This window comes from Festucalex cinctus, chromosome 13 (assembly GCF_051991245.1).
Source record: "Festucalex cinctus isolate MCC-2025b chromosome 13, RoL_Fcin_1.0, whole genome shotgun sequence".
In the NCBI taxonomy this organism is placed as follows: Eukaryota; Metazoa; Chordata; class Actinopteri; order Syngnathiformes; family Syngnathidae; genus Festucalex; species Festucalex cinctus.
In genome coordinates, this window is record NC_135423.1 from 4594289 (window position 1) to 4614877 (window position 20589).

General features: G+C 41.7%; 1 protein-coding gene across 2 annotated transcripts in view; it reads right to left on the reverse strand.

The window, feature by feature from the left end:
• The window catches only part of frem2b (FRAS1 related extracellular matrix 2b), a 98211-nt gene that overhangs the window by 64927 nt on the left and 12695 nt on the right, over positions 1–20589 (reverse strand). The gene's annotated exons all lie outside the window — the stretch shown is intronic.

Below are 20589 nucleotides of genomic sequence, written 5' to 3' on the forward strand. Positions count from 1 at the left end.
GAACCTTGACTTATGAGTTTAATCCATTCCATGACCACACTCACAACTCAAATAACTGATTACCGTACAATCAATTTTCCCCATTGATGTGAATGTTAATGCTATTATTGATCATGTTCAGAAAAAAAAAACACATTTAGAGGAGGCTGTAGTATTCTACTGTATGAAAAAAATCAGTTAGTTTTTTTTGTGCTTCTTATAGCAAATAATTTATATTAAAAGTTTACTCAGTACAATGAGCAAACATTAACTTTGAGTTTTGGTTGCAGAGGCCTTCGGATGGTGAATTACCAGTAGGTGAGTGGGTTAGAGGGTTCTGCTTTCCACACCTCCGGATTTCCCTCTAATTAAGATGAGCAGTCGAGTCCACTCGAAACGGCCGCCCCGTCTTAGTCAGCGTTAATCTTTCACCAGCGCTTTGTGAACGATATTTGCATTTCCAGTGCCGGCCGGCTGCGGCAAAACCCGCATGACCCCCCACCTGCCGTTAATGCAAATCTTCACATCTCACACCGGGCACATTCATTTGTATAAGACGCTGTTTTATAATATTCACACGCAGGCGAGGGTCCTACAAAAGCCGCGCTCAGAACTTGGAGTGACGGCGTTCTTCATAAGCCAAAAAAAAGAAAACATAGAGGCCTTAAAACATGCATTTTAGTAGGGGTGTGCTCAAAAAATCGATACGGCAATATATCGTTGCGGGCCTCATTACAATACACGTATCGATACGCAGGCGTCAGAATCGATATTGCTCGTTAACTTTAAAGAGGCAGTTAACGTTTGCCTTTGTAGCTTGCATTGTACCTCAAAAATAAAAACCAGCAGCGTCTTTGAAGTTAATTGCCTTCAATTAATGCAAAAATAGCTCACCAGTGATCGGACACTGTGTCTTGAAAAATGAAAACAGAGGAAGAATATCAACATTTATTTACTTATAAACTTAACATGGCACGTGTCTTAATGTACCAATTTTCCGATATTTTGTTTAAAAACAAAATAGAATGTGTTGCATGGGAAAAAAAACTGCTGTTTTTATTTCCCCAAATATTTCAAATAAGCACATTTTACAGCTGTAATTCTAATACTTTGATATTTTTGCTCATATCAGCTCATGCCTATTAATACATTTTCCCAGTGTGTCTGTGGAAAACAAAAAACATTTTTCTACTTCAGCATAATAAACATATACTTTAGGTATACATTATTAAAAAAATGCAAGTAAATTAATGTAAAATATCGTAATGTGGCAATACCCAGCCCTACATTTTAGGTCGATTGAAGACTTTCAATTGTCCATTGATGTGAATGGGGGTGATATGTACCCCACCTCTTACCCAAATTCAACTGGGATGGATTCTGATTACAGTCAGTTTCATACCAAAGAACTACTTTTAACTAATTAAAAAAAATAAAAATAAAAGGTCAATTTGACCTGCAGCATAACAGGAGGATCAAAAGAACAAAGTTCCCAGAGTTATTTGCAAATGCCTCATGCACCTTAACCTTAATCTGCCTTGTTGCTGAAACCCCCCAGTACAAAAGTGCAGAGTGTGAACTTGGTGCACTAACACGGTGGGCGTATGACGAGCGACAGAATCCTTTAGAGAGCAGGCCAAGGAATGCGGGATCCCTGGCCGTGCCAGCTCGCCCCCCCCCCCCCCCCCCCCCCCCACTTTTTTGTAGACGGTCCTTATTTGGTCATCGTCGAGCATCCCCAGCGGACTTTTCGTTTGTGGGTCGAGCCGGGCAGACAGTGCGGCGGGCTGATTAGGCCGGATAAATTGGGACGCGGCCGAACAGACACAATACATCCAAAAATAATTCACGTTCAAATGGCGTTCGCATGCTTAAAGTTTCCGTGACGGGCGATAAATAGCCGAGCGCGGCGCGTGAATGCCGATGCGCGGCGCTGATGGATGCGTGTAAACATTCTGGCGACGGGAGGGGGGACGTTTAGATGACGTGGAGGTTTGGGCCTGAGCAAATGGGTCGTAATTGCCGGCTGACAAAAGGATGCTCATGTTGTGACCCCTTCATGCCAAACTGGTCGCACTGCGATTGCCATGGAAGTGGAGTCACATGACTCTTACTGGCTCATTCAAATTCTGACGGCAGCCTCGCATACAAATTGTGTCCTCAGTTTAAGGCAGCTGTAGACTTTCGCTATACTACACAACATTTCAGTAAATGAAGATATGAAAATAATTTCTAGGGCATAAATATAGAATATTCAAATGAAAAGCAAGGTGATAACTGAGCATGACTTTTTGTTATTCTTACGGCTTGGTTACTCAATGTACCCTTCTGTTATGACACAATTTAAATTGAACAAGTTATGATCTTGGACAAAAAAAAATAAAAAATCATTTAAAAAATGTAAAACATTTTTTAGATAAATCCAGAATATGTCAGAAATTGAACCAGCCAGTGTCAGCCATTTTGTTTACAAGCAGCCATTTTGGGCTGAATTCCAGTGCTAGTAGTAGTGTTGTTCCAATACTGTTTTTTGGCCCCTGATACCGATACCGATACCCAGCTTTGCAGTATCGGCCGATACCGATACCATACCGATAACCAGCTTTGCAGTATCGGCCGATACCGATACCATACCGATACTTGAGTATTTTTTTTTCCTCAACATGGAAAAGCTGTCCTGCTATTGGTTCAGAGCATTCAAGGGCCAATAGGATATCTTAGATCGGCATGCAGTGAACATGTCACATATCGGTGAATGTCGTGCACGAGCAAGACACAAGATGCTGCATCCAAAATCCTATATTAGTGTTGGAATTAATGGTATCGGCATGTTACTTGCGAGTAGTCACCGATACCGATACCACTGTTTTAATGCAGTATCGGCACCTCTGCCGATACCAGTATCGGTATCGGAACAACACTAGCCTAGTAGATCACCAAATTTAACTCAAATGAACTGAAATGAGACCAAATATTACTGTAAATTGTGAACCATTCTAGTCTCATTTTGTGTGGGAGGAGCATGAAGTCAAAGATTAATGATGATTGCGTGATTTGGCCATGAAAAAAAAAGGAGTTGTGGGGGAGGGGGGCACATTTATGGCTGCTGGCAGCTTTAATTAGGATTGCTTCGCTTTATGACTTAATGAATGTGATAAAAATACCACAGCAGGACAAGTAAGTGCACAGAGCTCACACAGGTGCTGTACTTTTTGTTTAATTTCCCACTAAATCATTACGTATGGCTGTCGGGAGACTTTATGAAGTAATAATAGTACGTCTAAATTCCCATTTAAATCAAATCCATACTAACCGCTGCTAATCCCAGCCTAGGCTATATTTTGACGGAATGTTTTGATTCAATAAAGCGCCAGACCGCGCGCGCATGCCTTTCAGCAGTCCAATTAAGGTGGAGGCGGATAAGATAATCCTGTAGAAGGAAAGAAAGCACGAGAGTGAGCTATATGGTCTAATCACCCTGAGCCTTGTATCAGCGCTAATGAGAGGGGAGTGGAAAAGATTTACATCCGTGATCATTTCGCACACCCTAAACCCACTTTTCTGTAGCATCCAGCGCTGCGTGCCGAAAATTGCGGCCCCTCGCAGGGAGCGCACGGGGGCCGCTACCTGTCTGCTCATTCCGATGCGGCCCTGGAGGTGCCTGAGAGGAAGGCCAATGGCGCCTCGGAACAAAAAGGTGGGGTCAGGGAGGCATGCGAGGCTTAGAGCGAGTCAGGCTTTGCTCTCAGCAGGGAGAGTTCTTTGAGATGAGCCTCAACGGAGGTGCTTTGGCCCCTCCGTACATGAGAAGGATGATAGAAGGATCATAAAAAGCACAAGCACAATCAGGGGCTCTATTTTGATGCCCAGTGCAAGTCTGCCACGAGGCGCGGTTTAAATCTACGCAGGGGCAGGCTAGACTAAGTTTTGACATTTTTGCAGACACCTGCAATTGGAGAGTGATACATCCATCCATCCATTTTCTTGACCGCTTATTCCTCACAAGGGTCGCGGGGGGTGCTGGAGCCTATCTCATCTGACTTTGGGCAGTAGGCGGGGGGACACCCTGGGCCGGTTGCCAGACAATCGCAGGGCACATAGAGACGGAAAACCATCCACACTCACAAGCACATCTAGGGACAATTCAGAGCGCCCAATCAACCTACCATGCATGTCTTTGGAATGTGGGAGGAGACCGGAGTACCCGGAGAAGACCCACACGGGCACGGGGAGAACATGCAAACTCCACCCAGGAAGGCCGGAGCCTGGGCTCGAACCGGAGTCCTCAGAACTGGGAGGCGGACGTGCTAACCACTCATACACCGTGCCTCCCGAGAGTGATACATTTAAAAAAAAAAAAAAAAAAAAAATATCGAAGTGGCTTGGTTTGGAACATATCCCCAGAAATTAATGGGGGAAATCACTTTTAAGTTAAATACCGTTTTTTTATTTAAATAATCATTTTGCAATTACAACTGCGAACCAAAATACAAAAATAAATACTCCTTTTCAAAATTCTAGTGCCAATTCTTTTTTTTCTTTTCAGGATCACAAAGTTGAAGCTCTTGACTGAGCGCAACGATCGAGGAAATTCCCAAGGCTCTTATTTCAAACAGGCCTTTTTTTTTTATGTGTGTCCCAGGAGACTTTAGAGGCGAAGGAAATACTGTACGAGGGCGATTGTAAGGAAAGGTCGAGCCGTCCTGGCACTGCCGTCGAATGGCCTAATTTGTCTTCTCAAAGAATTCGCACAAAATTAAACTCGGGAAAGTTCTGAGGTGGTTTGTCACGTCAGTGAGGGAACACAAGACGGTTCGGTTAGCCGAGTGTTGCGACAGACATGAAAACAGCGCAAAGATGTACTCTGTGCTTGTGAGTTGACGCAAACATGCCAGCATTTCGCGCTTGATCCCGCTCGCGCTGCCTGCGAGCGATTGTTGTGAGGAATAATTCACGGCACCTCGGGGGATGAGTGCGACGCACGCGAGTCAACCAAGCGCTACGCTTTGCCTCGTGTTGTGGGTTGCTGATTTGCAGCCAGGAGCACAAGATGTTCCTCTCAAAGTAGACGAGCTGAGGAGTGGAGCCCTTCGATGAGCACATCATTAGAGTACATTAGCCTCAGATATGAGCGGACTTATTCAAAAGTAATATCCTGCTTTTAGGTTCGCGCGAAGACGTGGAAGCAGACTAATCCCCGTTTAGGAGGCGCAAAGATCAAATCGACGGCGTCGCTTTCATACGCCGCCTTTGAATCATTTGTATTCTCCCCGCGCCTTGACTGCAGAAAGTCGTGTTCGGCGGGATAATAAGCGAGAAATTAAAACGCGTCCTAATCTCCTGTGTTGCCGTGAAAGTGAACACATTGATCACTTAGTTGAGTTTCTGCTTGGAAGTTTTTTTGGGGAAAAGTTCAAGAGTCTGACCGGTGAACAGATATCGTTAAAACTCATTTGCTCCCAATAACGTGTAAATACGTTTTTTTTTTCATGTTTTAAGTGTCCTAAAGACGTATTTATATGTTTTTTTGTTTATTTTATGCTAGAGCATACATAAGGCTTTGATGCAGCCTCTCAACTGCAAAGAACGGTTGCAGAAATGGTAGGTATTACACAAACGGCCAGCAGGTGGCAGCAGAACAAAGGAGATCAACCAGGGCCAGCTAGAAAAAAAGCTCAATTACTCACAATTTTGAATAGATTTGTGAAAACTGATGAAACTTAGCTCTCTTCTAATGCTAATTTCTGCAAAACAGAAACAGATAGAAACATACTTTTTTCCTGATGAAAGAAGAGACTTTAATCTTTTTTTTGATAGATTCCATGCTTTTATAGCAATAGAACACAATATTCTGGGGGCCTTGCAAAATCAGTCAAAATCCAGTAAAACAGCCGGGAGCGAACGGGATTGCGAAATGTGAAAATGGCGGCGAGTGAACGAGTTAAGAGAGAACAATAAAAATCTATAGGACTTCCAACAAGGCGTACAATCTTGGGGAGAGAGAGAAAAAAAAAAAAAAAAAAAAAAAGAAGACATTCCTGCTCATATTGTTCCACTCCAGTCCTGTAGGTGGCAGTAATACAATGAACCCTCATTCATCACAGGGTTATGTTCCACAGCAACTCACCATTGGTGAAAATATGCAATATAACATGAGTTTATGTGCTGTACTGTTCTAGCCGGCATTCAATAAATGGCTGCAAAGTGCATCGAGCACACTGGCTCTCCTTTCCCACATGTGTGGGCATTACAGCAAGCAAGTGTACTGTAAAAATCCCTAAGAAGGATCGCATCAAGCAGGGATTCTCGTGACAGACAATTAAAAGATATGCAATAGTGCGAAAGCTGCACCACAATGGGATTTCACCTCACAATCTTAGAATGCAAATATTCAATTCAAATATATAACATAGAGCAAACTGTCCCAAGCACAACTTTACTAGCACCCATTAAACTTTGTAGAAAAGCAGTGCATTACATTTACGGATAAAAGTAAGGAGAGATGAATTTCACGGTTGAGTAATTCTGGCATCCACTCAACCATCTGAATAAAAAAAAAAAAAAAAAAAAATGGCGCCATGCGAACTTGCTCAGTCGACGTAACTAATGGCACTTATTTGCATTTCTTTCTCTTGAATCTATCCCCAATTGTTTCCTGAAATGGGACGAATTTGCATGTTTGTGCTCTTTCTGAAATGCCCGAAAATGGTTTCGTTTCTGGAGATTCTTTTGGAAAGTAGTAATTGGACAAAAAAAAAAAACATGCTGAATTGATACAACTCATCTGTATGAAGACGTTTCTTTTTTCTTTCTCTTAGTTTATCTGTTTTGGGATAATAGTTTGTATTGATAGGGACTATTGGGGGTGACTGGAGGGATGGGGGGTGCTGGGGTGAGGCAAATTAATCGTCTTTTTGCTATTTGCGGGAGGTCCAAGTCAATATCTGCTGGAATATAAAAACACAGGAGTAGTCATTTTGTTCTTATTCTAAAAACACAAAAGAAGTCACTTCCTGACTCACGTAAAAAGCTCATGGAGACAAAGGGGAAAAAAAATGCTAATTTCCTCACGACGTGTGAATGGACTTCCACTCTATAGCGCCGGTGAGTGAATAGAAAAGCGATGACAAGAAGGTACAAGAGGTTGTGTGAGAAAACAAAGCAGCACGAGGAGGCAGCTTGGTGGGACTTGAACAAGATGGCGGCGGGGGGGCCGCTTTTTTTGCTTGACCCCCGAACGCGCCGTATTTGCTCTCTTGTCAGAGCAAATAATGGCGGACTGTTTGCCGAAAGCGGCGATGTGAAGCCGCTGAATATAAAAGCGCAGCCTCCTGAGCTCCATACTAATAAGAGGTTCCTCCCATCCAGACTTTCGGTGTTGAACATCGGCTTACGCTTTGCCGCCGTGACTTGCAAATTGCGGCGCCGCGGAGGCCCGACCGGTGACAATTCCTGCCTGAAAAGGTAAAGCGGTGTTAAACGACTCCCGTCGCTTCTTTGTTTGCCGACGCTGAAAGGAGGCCTTCGATTGGAACACAAAGCTGCCTGGTGAAGATAAGCTCGCCGCCTCGCATTCATTAAAACGAGAGGGACGGAACATCTCCAAAGGATTTAGGGGGCGTTTTTGTCTGCTTGTTGTAATATGTGATTGCAGATTAACGTGTGCGGCACAGAAAACTTCAGATTGGAAGACGGATTAGTACCTAACCCAAAAAACTACCCGGAACCCAAACCCAGCACTTTTGCCCGTTGACCCTAATCCGAATCCTATATGCACAGATAATAAGCCTCCCTAAACCGAATTCTAACCCCACCCAAATCCTAATCCCAACCCCAACTAACTCAGCCAGCATGTATCCTACTGCTGATCCGTGACCCACGTTTCCCATTCCCCACGTGCTGAGGTTTGCTGTTATGATGAAATAGTTCATGACCCTCCAATTTCAACAGTAAACTCTGACCTCAAACCTGCAATTTTTCCTTATGTACAGATTATAGTCCCTAATCCAAACACTGTCGTAAAACTAATCCCAAAATCTGAAATCTACCATATTTCTAACGTATACAGAACTTTCCACACATATTTTTTTTTCCCAATTACAAATATTTTTTTCCCTTCACTTATTTTTCAATTTTAAAACAAGGGGGTTGAAAAGAGGGGTCAAATTTTGGCTTTTTTTTTTTTTTTTTTTTTTTTACTTTTTTTTTTTTACTTTTTTTTTTTTTTGACAGACATTCCGTTCTTAAATTAGACTAATGGTTTGGCCAAGAGATTTAACAGAATTTGTATTTTTAAAACTAAAACAAACAAATAAATAAATAAATACAAAGGAAAAAAAAATATCTCTTTTTTGGGAAAATAAAAGAAAAATCAAAATCAAAACAAAATTGTCTGTTTGTCTGTTCAAATTTGTTGTTCTTTGTCCCCCCCCAAACCCCCCCCCCCCCCCCCCTTTCTCCCAAATATTTTTTTTATACAGCAGGAAGTCCTTTCAATGTATAAAACAGGACAGTATATAAAAAGCTGTCCTAAAAAAAATTTGGCGCCTCTTGAGGTAGAGCATTTAATCTATAAATCTAAATCTAACCCTCAAGATAACTGTGTGATTGAAGATTAGCGTGTGCAGCGGAACAAATTCCAGGTTGGGAAATCCCTAACCCAAACCCCAACCTCCATCCATCTTTTTATAAAAGTCCAATTATTGATACAGCTCCTTCCAAATTCAATGTTTGCTTCTTTTTTTTTTTTTTTTTTTCTTCTCCAGGCTGGCAACAGGACGGACAACCTGTTGACCTTGTTTGCCGACTTCCATCGGAAATGCGGCCCTGCGGTGTGGCTGGTTCAAAGGTCATCGCGGTTAACACCAATAAATGCGTGTCAAATAACCAGCTGCCTTTACACAAAACAAAGTTTCAAGTGTTTCCAAAAGCTGCTTTGCGAAGCTATTTCGAGATCACGGCGCACAGTGTGCTTGCTTTACATGTAATAGAATACACACACACACACACAAAAAAAAAGTCTCACACAGTGACAGCGGAAGCCCAGAGGAATGAAGAATGAGATCAGTTTCGCGTCGAAAAAGTACCGGGTGGGATTTTTGCAAGAACAAAAGCTTGGCGTGGAAGCGCGGCCCAACGTGAGAGGCGTGCAGACATTTTGCAGCGTTATCTGTGAAATTGTACCTCACGCAAACCCTCCCCTCTTTGAAGGTTTAAGTGCAAATTAAATGTGCCCCCACCTCCCCCAAACCCCCTGAAGGGCAACTTGGGCGAGCGTAACTCTGACAGAGTTTTCGCGCCCGCGGCTCATTGGCGGCTGATAACCTCGTTATGGATGCCACAACAATTATGTTCTCATTAAAACGGCTTCAGGTGACGACTCGGAGAGTTAAGGAGGCAAACACAAGTGCCTTGTTGACACAGACGTGCCTGCTGCACACCTTTTTTTCTTTTCTTTTTTTTTTTTGCTTCTCACACCGCATATGAAACAAGTTAGCCAAGATTTACTCATTCACTGCCAGCCGTTTTAAAGCATTTTGACTGATGTCTCCAGCAAAAAAAAAAAAAAGTTGGGCTCAAGTGTTTTCCGTCCTTTAGTAATTGGCAGAAGAATTTTTGTTGGTTTCACTAAAAACGCCGCTTTCAGACCAAAAAAGCAGAGAAAACCTGCTAGTTGTGAAAAAAAAAAACACGAGTAGAACATTGACTTAAGTCTCATAATTTTTATGTGTAGGGAGTATAAACATTCGTTTTAAAACATTGTGGATTTTCCAATATGATATAGGTAATGTTTACATGTTTGAAGACATCTTGTCAAGTCAAATGTTGTATTGGCAGATCATTTTTGATCAAATCAAGCAACATATTCCTCGTTTTCTTACTTTAGCGGGCTAATTTTTAACTCTTCACTCTGAGACGATGGACAAGCCCAGACATGGTTGAGTTGACTTCACGCTGCTAGACATTCTTCTTGGGGAGGGGGTGGGTGAGAGACCGGATGGACTCTGGACTCTCTTTTCTTACCTCTTTCAACTCGGTTTATTTATGTGTAACTTTCAGTTCACCGTTCTGAAAGCTTGCACTGAATTCAGATTTTCTTTCCTTTTCAGATCCCAAACATGGACGACCTTAATCTGATTTTGATTGTTCAACTTCAAAAATATGGCTGGGAGATAACATTAAAAATGTGTGCCTCTGTGATTTTAACCCATTTGCTCCCAATAACGTGTAAATACGTTTTTTTAATGTTCTAAGTGTCCCAAAGACGTATTTATACGTTTTTGTTGTTGTTGTTTTTATGCTAGAGCATACAGAAGGCTTTGATGCAGCCTCTCAACTACAAAGAACGGTTGCAGAAATGGTAGTTATTACACAAATGGCCAGCAGGTGGCAGCAGAGCAAAGGAGATCAACCAGGGCCATGTAGAAAAAAAAGCTCAATTACTTTTTTACATTTTAAATAGATTTGTGAAAACTGATGAAACGTAGCTCTCTTCTAATGCTAATTGCTGCAAAACTAAAACAGATAGAAACATGCTTTTATTTCCTGATGAAAGAAGAGACTTTAATCTTTCTTTTGATAGGTTCCATGCTTTATAGCAATAGAAGACAATATTCTGTGGGCCTTGCAAAATCAGTCAAAATCCAGTAAAACAGCCGGGAGCGAACGGGATTGCGAAATGTGAAAATGGCTGGGAGTGAATGAGTTAATGACAAAGTGAAATTGCATCTAACAGTTGACAAAACGGTCTCTGTTTTGAGGAGGTAATCATGTCCCATGCAAATCAGACACTCTACACATCAGATTGACATTTTTGGGAGGACTCGGGATAAACACACGACCTTCAAAAGTCTGAGGCAAACATCAATTGATCAAGGTCGTCAGTCTATATACAATTATGCTGTAATATTTAAAAGAAATTGGCATCCTCGTTCATAAAACGGAAAAAAAAAAAACACCAAGCGACATAAAATGTCACTTCTATTTCCACATGAATAAACAAAAACAAAACATGAATCCAAAACCACTTCATCGCCGTGCTGCCTAACTTGAGAGCAGCGTTTTCGAAACGTATCCACATGACACAATGTGTTTTATAACAAGTGAAAATTGGGGGAACAAAGTGGCACAAATTAAACTCTTGAGGGGATCTTAGCAGTCAGCTAACACCCGCAACACAAACATGCACACTCTTCCCACCCCCGTGGCTAAGATACGATGTTGACGATACCAACTTCGAAACAATGTTTATTATTCCAGGCGACAAATTTAGGAGCTTATAATTGCAATTTGGTGTTTAATTAGTAAAACTGTGGGTGATTTGTGACGGGACGAGAAACACGACTGCTAGCGGTGCGACGAGCTAGCCAACTAGCTAGCTCCGCCGCAGCAGTCTAGACAACAGCTCACGTTTTTTTAACAATGAGAAAATATGCAATGTTTGTAGTATTTAGCCTACGTACTGCCAAGTATGTTTGAATGTATATCTTCAAACGTATTCGCCAGTCAAAAATGTTTACTTCCACATTGGCAGTTCCACGCATCTGTTGACTGGTGACTAACAAAAAGATGACAAAACAAACGCAGGTATGGTAAGATCTTTTTTTCCCAACTATTGTTAACGGTTCAGCCTTGAAGGAATTTCTGCACTCTACTGACTGAAGTTTTTTTTCTAATCTGTTTCAAAGCTCTTTTGGACTGTCAAGGCCGTCCAAGTGGATGCATTCATTGGTCTCACACAAACATTCTGTAATTGGGAAGCCGAGCACGCCATGCAGGTTAAAAGGGAGAATTTTATTGAGACCTTTGCTGCCATCTGTTCTTTAAAAAACACGATATTATTCGCAGGGCAGCGTCTGCATTTTAACACAAAACAAGACTCCCTTTCACTCGCACTGCTTGTCATCAGACGAGAGCTCGTTGGCAGCGTGCGACTGCAAAACAGTTTTTTTTTTTTTTTATCTTTGCCCCACGTTAACGATTCTGTTCGGCTCCTCGAATATCCGCACGGTTTTGAGGTTGTCGCATATTTTTAGACGTGCCGAGAAGTGGGACGCACGAACAAGCCCACAGTCGCCTTTTTTTCTTTTTTTTTTTTTTTTTTTAAACTCATGCACAGGTAATGAAAGCGGCGCATGCGAGCCATCAAACGCATCCAGATGAGGACGAGGATCCCCGCAGGCCTCCACTACCCGTCTGATCATCCATCAGCACGTTGAAGGCGTCCCGGCAGGTGACAGGAAGAGGCTCCACGCCTGGAAAAACCACAAGCAACGGAGCGCGTCGATCTTTCATCTCCTCTGACTGCCTTCACCTCCCACGTCTCGGCGAGGGAGACCATTTCCCGGCCTCTACGCTTGATGGGGGTGGGAGGAGGTCCGCAACGCAGGATCCCTCAAAGGGTTTCATCAACACCTTTTATGAGATAAGAGCGGGCCCTATCGCAAGGACGAGCCGGATCCGACCTCGTCCGGGCCTGCGCGAACACTTTGCTTCCCGCTGTGCAACATTTCCCCGCCTTTGCTGAACTACATTTTCCCGGCTTACTGAGACTCCCACACGTTTCGATTGCGTGCCTTTTTATCCCTTACGTCATGGCGCCTCTAATCAAAGGAGAGCGCAGCGTGAAATCAGAGGCGTTTTCAATTAAAGTTCAGGGAGACGGGAAGCGGTGCGAGCATCCTCGCAGCTTATGGATTAGGGCAGCTGGCCTCACCGTGGATACACACTGTATGTTTCAAAGTTATCATTCATGTCGTGTCATGTATTCATATTCCATACAGCTTGTCCGGGTCAGCTTCAGGGTCAGGGGGAAGCTGGAGACGATCCTGACTGCCTTAGACTGGATTTACACTGCCGGTCCAAATGCTCCATTGTCATGTAATGCTGATATCCGGTACTTTTGGAAAGTATATATATATATATATATATATATATATATATATATATATATATATATATATATATATATATATATATATATATACACATATATATATATATATACATCCATCCATTTTCTTGACCGCTTATTCCTCACAAGGGCCGCGGGGGCTGCTGGCGCCTATCTCAGCTGGCTCTGGGCAGTAGGCGGGGGACACCCCGGACCGGTTGCCAACCAATCGCAGGGCACACAGAGACGAACAACCATCCAGACTCACACCTAGGGACAATTCGGAGCGCCCAATTAACCTGCCATGCATGTCTTTGGAATGTGGGAGGAGACCGGAGTACCCGGAGAAGACCCACGCGGGCACGGGGACAACATGCAAACTCCACCCAGGAAGGTCTGAGCCTGGACTCGAACCGGAGACCTCAGAACTGGGAAGCGGACGTGCTAACCACTCGACTACCGTGCCGCCCTATATATATATATATATATATATATATATATATATATATATATATATATATATATATATATATATATATATATATATACATATATATATATATATATGTACCGTATTTTCCGCACTATAAGGCGCACCTTCAACATATTAAAACTTTTTCCATATATAAGGCGCTACAGTAAAGGCTGGGGTTACGTTATGCATCCATTAGATGGTGCTGCGCTAAAGGGAATGTCAACAAAACAGTGAGATAGGTCGGTCAAACTTTATTAATAGATTACAAATCAGCTTTCTGACAACTCCATTCACTTCCAAAATGAATAAACAGCTATTTTATTATTTTCTCTGAGGTAAAGTATTAGTATTAGCTAGCGATCCAAGATGGCGGGATCTTCTGCGCATGCGCGTCACCGATCGTGCAGGGTCACCGATTTTAGGTGCGCCTTATAGTCGTGAAAATACGGTATATATATATATATATACACACAATCACATTCCTTCCTAAAAGTAGCGGATATCAGCATTACAATGGAGCATTTGGACCGGCATTGTAAATCCAGTCTAAGGCAGTCGGGATCGTCTCCAGCTTCCCCCTGACCCTGAAGCTGACCCGGACACAGCTCTATGGAATATGAATACATGACACGACATGAATAATACTTTGAAACATACAGTGTGTATCCACCGTGCAGCAGCCCTATGAAATGATATGCAACGGCTAATACAGCTCCAGTTAATACTGATAAGTGTACATGTAGCATGTAAATTGGCTTCTTTCGCAGACATGATCATCGAGATGTGATCAAACAATCAAATTCTCCCATGTCGCCGCAGTTGTCAGAGTTTCATCAAGCAGGCAAGAGGCGCGTCCAGCGCTTCACTTCATCCCCAGAGGAGTTTTCCAGCAAATTGGAACAAAAAAAGAGACGACGACAAGAGAGGCGTCTCGACAAAGACAGCTGGATCAACTCTCACTCTGATTCCCTGCTGTTTTTTTTTTTTTGCTGGGGAGTATCACATTTCTCAAGACACTAATTAATGTTCCCGCAAGAGGTGTGAATTATTTGTCAAAGACGAGGAGCTGGAACGATTTCTACAAATGAGCGCAACTGTGCAGGAATCTGAAGCAACAGGACGGCCATTATGATTCCATTCCATTGGTGTCAGAGCAGCCCGGCTGCATCCACAACATCTAAAACGAGGTACTCACGTACGGATAATCAGGCTGAATCCACAATAAGTCACCAGAGGTTATTTTAACATTAATTATCATTAATGTTATTGTTAAGGGATTTCTACTTTATTGTTGGTAGGTTTGACAATTGAATGACGAACTTGCTTAGCACTAGCTCGAAAAAGCCGAGTACATCACAACGGAGATGGATTTAAAATGGCTGCTGTCAGCCAGGTTATGGCTGACAGATTAAAGTAAGTTATTTTAAATAAAAAAGGAAAACCTTTTCATGGCTTCATAGTTGATATGCTTGTACGCTGCGTTTGTATGGAGGACCAAAACTGCCAAAATTAAAAATAGATAAATGACTAAATAAATAAAAGTGAAAATAAAAACGGATATGAAAATATAATAAAAAAATAAATAAATACAAAATATAAATATAAACGGAAGTAAAAAACATTAAATACAAAAATAAAAAATGAGGCTCAAAAAAGAAAAATAAATATACAAAATAAATGTCCAAATAAATCCAAAAATACATATGTCAATATAATTAAATATCAATCAATAAATAAAAACGCTCTGCTCTCCCAAAACACGCTTAAGACCACCTCCTGATTTGAATAACATTTCGTCCTGACAGAATGTCTGCAGTATTAAATAAATAAATGTGAGGGCATTTATTTATTGATTGGTATTTAATTCTATTTAAATATTTATTTTTGTATTTTTTCGACATTTATTTTTATATTTATTTTATTTTTTGGATGTCATCTATTTTTTTGCATTTATTTTTACTTTAATTTATGCATATATATATATATATATATATATATATATATATATATATATATATATATATATATATATATATATATATATATATATATATATATATGTACTGCTATATAGCTAATTTGGAAGAAGAGCAATGTAGCAATGTAAAAGTGGTGAAAATAAATTCCTGTATCTGCACCTTTAATGAGCTCCTTCATGGTTTTTGCACCATCATCCAATAAAGTGTCGTGAAATCTGTGAAAAATGTCATTCAACAACAAACCTAGTGGCAGCCCAAGAACAACACACTTCCGCCTTCGCATAATGTTCCATTGTTCTGAACCTTTCAGTTTGCCTGAACACGTTTGAAGTGTTGTGGTTGCATCCTGTTGCCATGGTTAAAAGACAGACAGAAAGAAAGAAGACTCCTGGCTGTCCTTGAAGCAAATAACACCCCCAACCGCCCCCACGCGCCGCCGCCCCTTCCCTCTCCCTTCATGTGAGCTTTTCTTCCCAAGAAGAGGAATTTTCTCCAAAGTCGGCGCTTGAGGAACCTCAGTTCTGCTCGAGCGATATCCTAAGGCGGGTATGACGACACGTATCATCATCATCATCCAGGGAACAAGCCCATGCCTGGAGAACTTAAGCCGCGGCACACTGACTTTGGCAAGTTCAAGACGGAGGCCGGCAGGATTTCCCCTGCCGGTGAAACGGAGGGCAGTTCACTTCAAAAGCCTCTGAGAATCTTTCCGCAGGTGCAAGCAAGAATTCACAATCAGATGCGCACGATAACAGAAGAAGCTACAGAAGCTTTTTTTTTAATTGTTTGTTTGTTTTTTGTTTTTGTTTAAAAAAAAAAAAAAGTATTTTCCCATAGAAAATAACGCAAATTGAAATAATCTGTTCCACTCTCGGCGGCACGGTGGGTGCCTTCCTGGGTGGAGTTTGCATGTTCTCCCCGTGCCTGTGTGGGTCTTCTCCGGGTACTCCGGTCTCCTCCCACATTCCAAAGACATGCATGGCAGGTTAATTGGGCGCTCCGAATTGTCCCTAGTTGAGCTTGTGAGCGTGGATGGTTGTTCGTCTCTGTGTGCCCTGCGATTGGCTGGCAAGGCAACTAGTTCAGGGTGTACCCCGCCTGCTGCCCGAAGCCAGCTGGGATAGGCTCCAGCACCCCCATAACCCTTGTGAGGAGAAAGCGGTTAAGAAAATGGATGGATGGATGGATGTTACAATTTTGTCAATTTTGGGTCACATAGCCAAGCCGAAATGAAACCGAACCAAACGAAACCGAAACGAAACCGAAACGGAACCGAAACGAAACGAAACGAAACGAAACGAAACGAAACGAAACGAAACGAAACGAAACGAAACGAAACGAAACGAAACGAAACGAAACGAAACGGAAACGAAACGAAACGAAACGAAACGAAACGAAACGAAACGAAACGAAACGAAACGAAACGAAACGAAACGAAACGAAATGAAACCAAACCAAACCAAACCAAACCAAACCAAACCAAACCAAACCAAACCAAACGAAACCAAACCAAACCAAACGAAACCAAACCAAACCAAACCAAACCAAACCAAACGAAACCAAACGAAACCAAACGAAACCAAACGAAACCAAACGAAACCAAACGAAACGAAACGAAACCAAACGAAACGAAACCAAACGAAACGAAACGAAACGAAACGGGAAAATAAGTCATCAGGATTGAGAAAGGTTGTTAATTATGGAGACTGCATGGAACCTAAGCTCATGTGATTTCTGAATGTCAGTGTTGCAAAACAGCTCACATCTCATGTGACATAAAACATGATGGCAGTTTGAACTTTAGAGGCATAATTGTCCCTGAAAATACTGGGTCAATAACAAACGCGGGCGTTCGAATTTTATAGTTTCCACTGTATATACAGAAATTGCTTTTTTTTTTTTTAACTCATAAGTCACTTTTATTATTGTGGTTTTCCGTTTGCAGCGGTGTAGAACTACACTTGGGAAAAACACCTGTCTCTATGATACAGTGTAGCTGAAATAATATTACAAAACAAAACATATTGTTAAATGAATACCTCTCTGAATCATTCAGCTCATTGAATGGCGCAGGCGGTGTATATTGTGACTTCGATGTGATACATCAACATTTGCAGGCCCGTAAAATGAATGAAACGTAATCCGCGTTCGCAACAGAGACGAGGAATCATAAAACTAACAGACATCTGCTATAAGGTGAAATTCAAGCCCATAATGGTGCCGGAATGATAACACTTAATTCATAATCGAGCAATAAACCTCTCGCCGAGATGTGTTTATTTTCTGCGCGGGTGTGTGTGATAAACAAAAGTTGTTTTGTTTTTTTACTTAATCTGGAGCGGAGGGATATGACGTTGTTTGGAGTCTGTTAGGCGTTGATCCATTTTTCCCGCTCAGGCCGCCGAGCAGCTTCTTTCAGCAGCCTGCAAATCACACGCGCATCAAAGGTGCAATAAAAAGGAACGAGCTAACAAGGCGGGCCCGCTCGCGCTCCAATAAAAGATGCTGAGGCAACAAATGAGCTTTTCGGCACGCAAGTAGCAGCTTTGCATTCCCGTATAGACGCCAAGTTGCGACAAACTGATGCGGATCATGATATGATTGATCAGTCATGCGGAATCTGATTGATTTTATGTTTACGCGCAGCGTCGACGACGCGTAGAGACAACGAATTTGCTAGTGCCCGCGTGGGTCTTCTCCGGGTACTCCGGTCTCCTCCCACAATCCAAAGACATTCGTGGCAGGTTAATTGGGCGCTCCGAATTGTGATTGGCTGGGAACCAGTTCAGGGTGTACCCCGCCTGCTGACCATAGCCAGCTGAGATAGGCTCCAGCACCCACCGTGACCCTTGTGAGGAACAAGCGGTTCAGAAAATGGATACGATATCGATATTTTTCCGATATGTTGTGCGCCCTAATAAATACAGTAAATATTGTTATGAAAAGCACTTTGAATGCTGTACTGTGTCTTGTACAGATACTAAAGAACAACCTTCGGTGAACAAAGAATCTATTAACTCATTCACTCGCCGCCATTTTCACAGAAGTAGTCCCGTTCGCTCCCGGCTGTTTTACTGGATTTTGACTGATTTTGCAAGGCTCACAGAATATTGTGTTTTATGGCTATAAAAGAATGGAACCTATCAAAAGAAAGATTAAAGTCTCTTCTTTCATCAGGAAAACAAAGTATGTTTCTATCTGTTTCCGTTTTGCAGCAATTAGCATTAGAAGAGAGCTAAGTTTCATCAGTTTTCACAAATCTATTTAAAATTGTAAGTAATTGAGCTTTTTTTCTACATGGCCCTGGTTGATTTCCTTTGCTCTGCTGCCACCTGCTGGCCGTTTGTGTAATAACTACCATTTCTGCAACCGTTCTTTGCAGTTGAGAGGCTGCAACAAAGCCTTCTGTATGCTCTAGCATTAAAAAAAACCCCAAAAAAACCGTATAAATACGTCTTTGGGACACTTAGAACATTAAAAAAAAAACGTATTTACACGTTATTGGGAGCAAATGAGTTAATAAGTGTAGAAAAGTGAGCAAAGTATAAAACTCCAATTGAGCAACACAGCGCCAAGAGTGTCTGTCCCACAAAACTAACAAGCTTGTAATGCTTTCTTCTTCTAAAGTAAAGCAGCTGTCACACAGGAATAACTCTGTAATCATCCCCCAGATGTTTTATAAGCAAACACAGAAAAAAAGCGGAGCGGCCGAGTAATTTCCTCTAAAGTTGACAGCGTTTTTTTTTTGTTTTTTGTTTTTCCATGCCTATAATTCCTATCATTGTTGCCAAGGACGGACGAATGTCACACGCTGCCAGATAAGAACGAGGGAGGACAATTTCATTAATAACAGCGGAGAAAGGCACAAAGAAAATGCGGAATCATCACTGACTGACGCTGTGATGCTGATACAATAACACACACACACACACAAAAAGTCTATATGGCTTCACACAAACACATGTAAATTCCTGCCCACCCAGAATGCTGCTGTGCTCCAGCACGCTAAGGTGAGGCAGATAATCCCCTCTAACCTGAGGGGGGGGGGTCGACAGGAGGAGGAGGAGGTGGGATTTAAGTAGGCGAAATGTTTCCGAGGGTTGAAAGCTGAGCGGACACTTCATTAGGTACACCATCAAGTTGATTTCTTGAGGTCGCTAAAAATGTTTGAGAGAAATGTCACTCGCTGCATGTTTAGCTGACATTTTGAGGGTTGAAAAATATATATATCAATAATAATTACAATTACAATTAGCTTCTGTCGCAAACTATAGAACAGAACAAAATGTAGCAATTTGTTTGACTTTTATAAAATCGTAACCATAAAAGGCAGATCATTTTATCTGTTCTGATGTATTTTATGTTTTAAAATATTTTTAGTGGGGACGGGCGAGTACCGATACCAGGTGTCAACATTCCTATTTTTTTTGTACAAAAAGAAATCTATAAAACAATAGATATTAAAAAAAATTGTTTTGGCTTCTCCAAATAATGCAAAATTTACAAAATTACAGTGGGAAAAAACAATTTCCTTTTTTTTTTTTTTTTTTTAACAAAGAAAGCTTTCAAATATAAATAATTCATTGCTGATAATAGAACATATCCAATTTGACTTTTCAATAGATTGCCTGTACTGTCATATCTAGGGTCACGCCAGGGTTAAGTTTGAGTTCATGACCTGTTAAGTTGGGTTCATGACCGTGAGGTCAAGTGTCTGTTATGTACTGATGTAACTAGCATCTAGTTTCAATTGGTTTTAGGCTATGTGATGTTATGTGATGTCAAGGGCTATGTGATGTCAAGAATCTTTAATCCCTTTACCTGGTCAACAGCCAATCCCACATGTCTAGCCACAACCAATCAGATCGATTCCTTGTCTATATAAGCCTCCTGAGGTGTGTGTCTTTGTCGGATTATTACCACTGTCCCTCTGTGCAATTCTCCTTGTTTCTCGTCTAGTCAAGTTTGTGCCATGCCTGTCGATGTGAATGAATAGTTGATACAATGATTTTTTTTTGTTTTTTTTTGTGATCTTTTCCACTGACAACCACGAGCGGCGGCCGACTGATCGGCGCACCACGAATACAAACCGCTTGCATATACCGTGTCATCACTTGCACGATGCACTTTGACTTCAAGCCAAATAAAAAGCACGTCTGTCAGTCATCAAATCTTGGATGCTGACTGACGGCATTAGAGCAGTTGAGGAGGAAGGACTCGGATGTCGTGTGTGTGTTCAGGTAAGCTCACCTGAATGCCCCGCA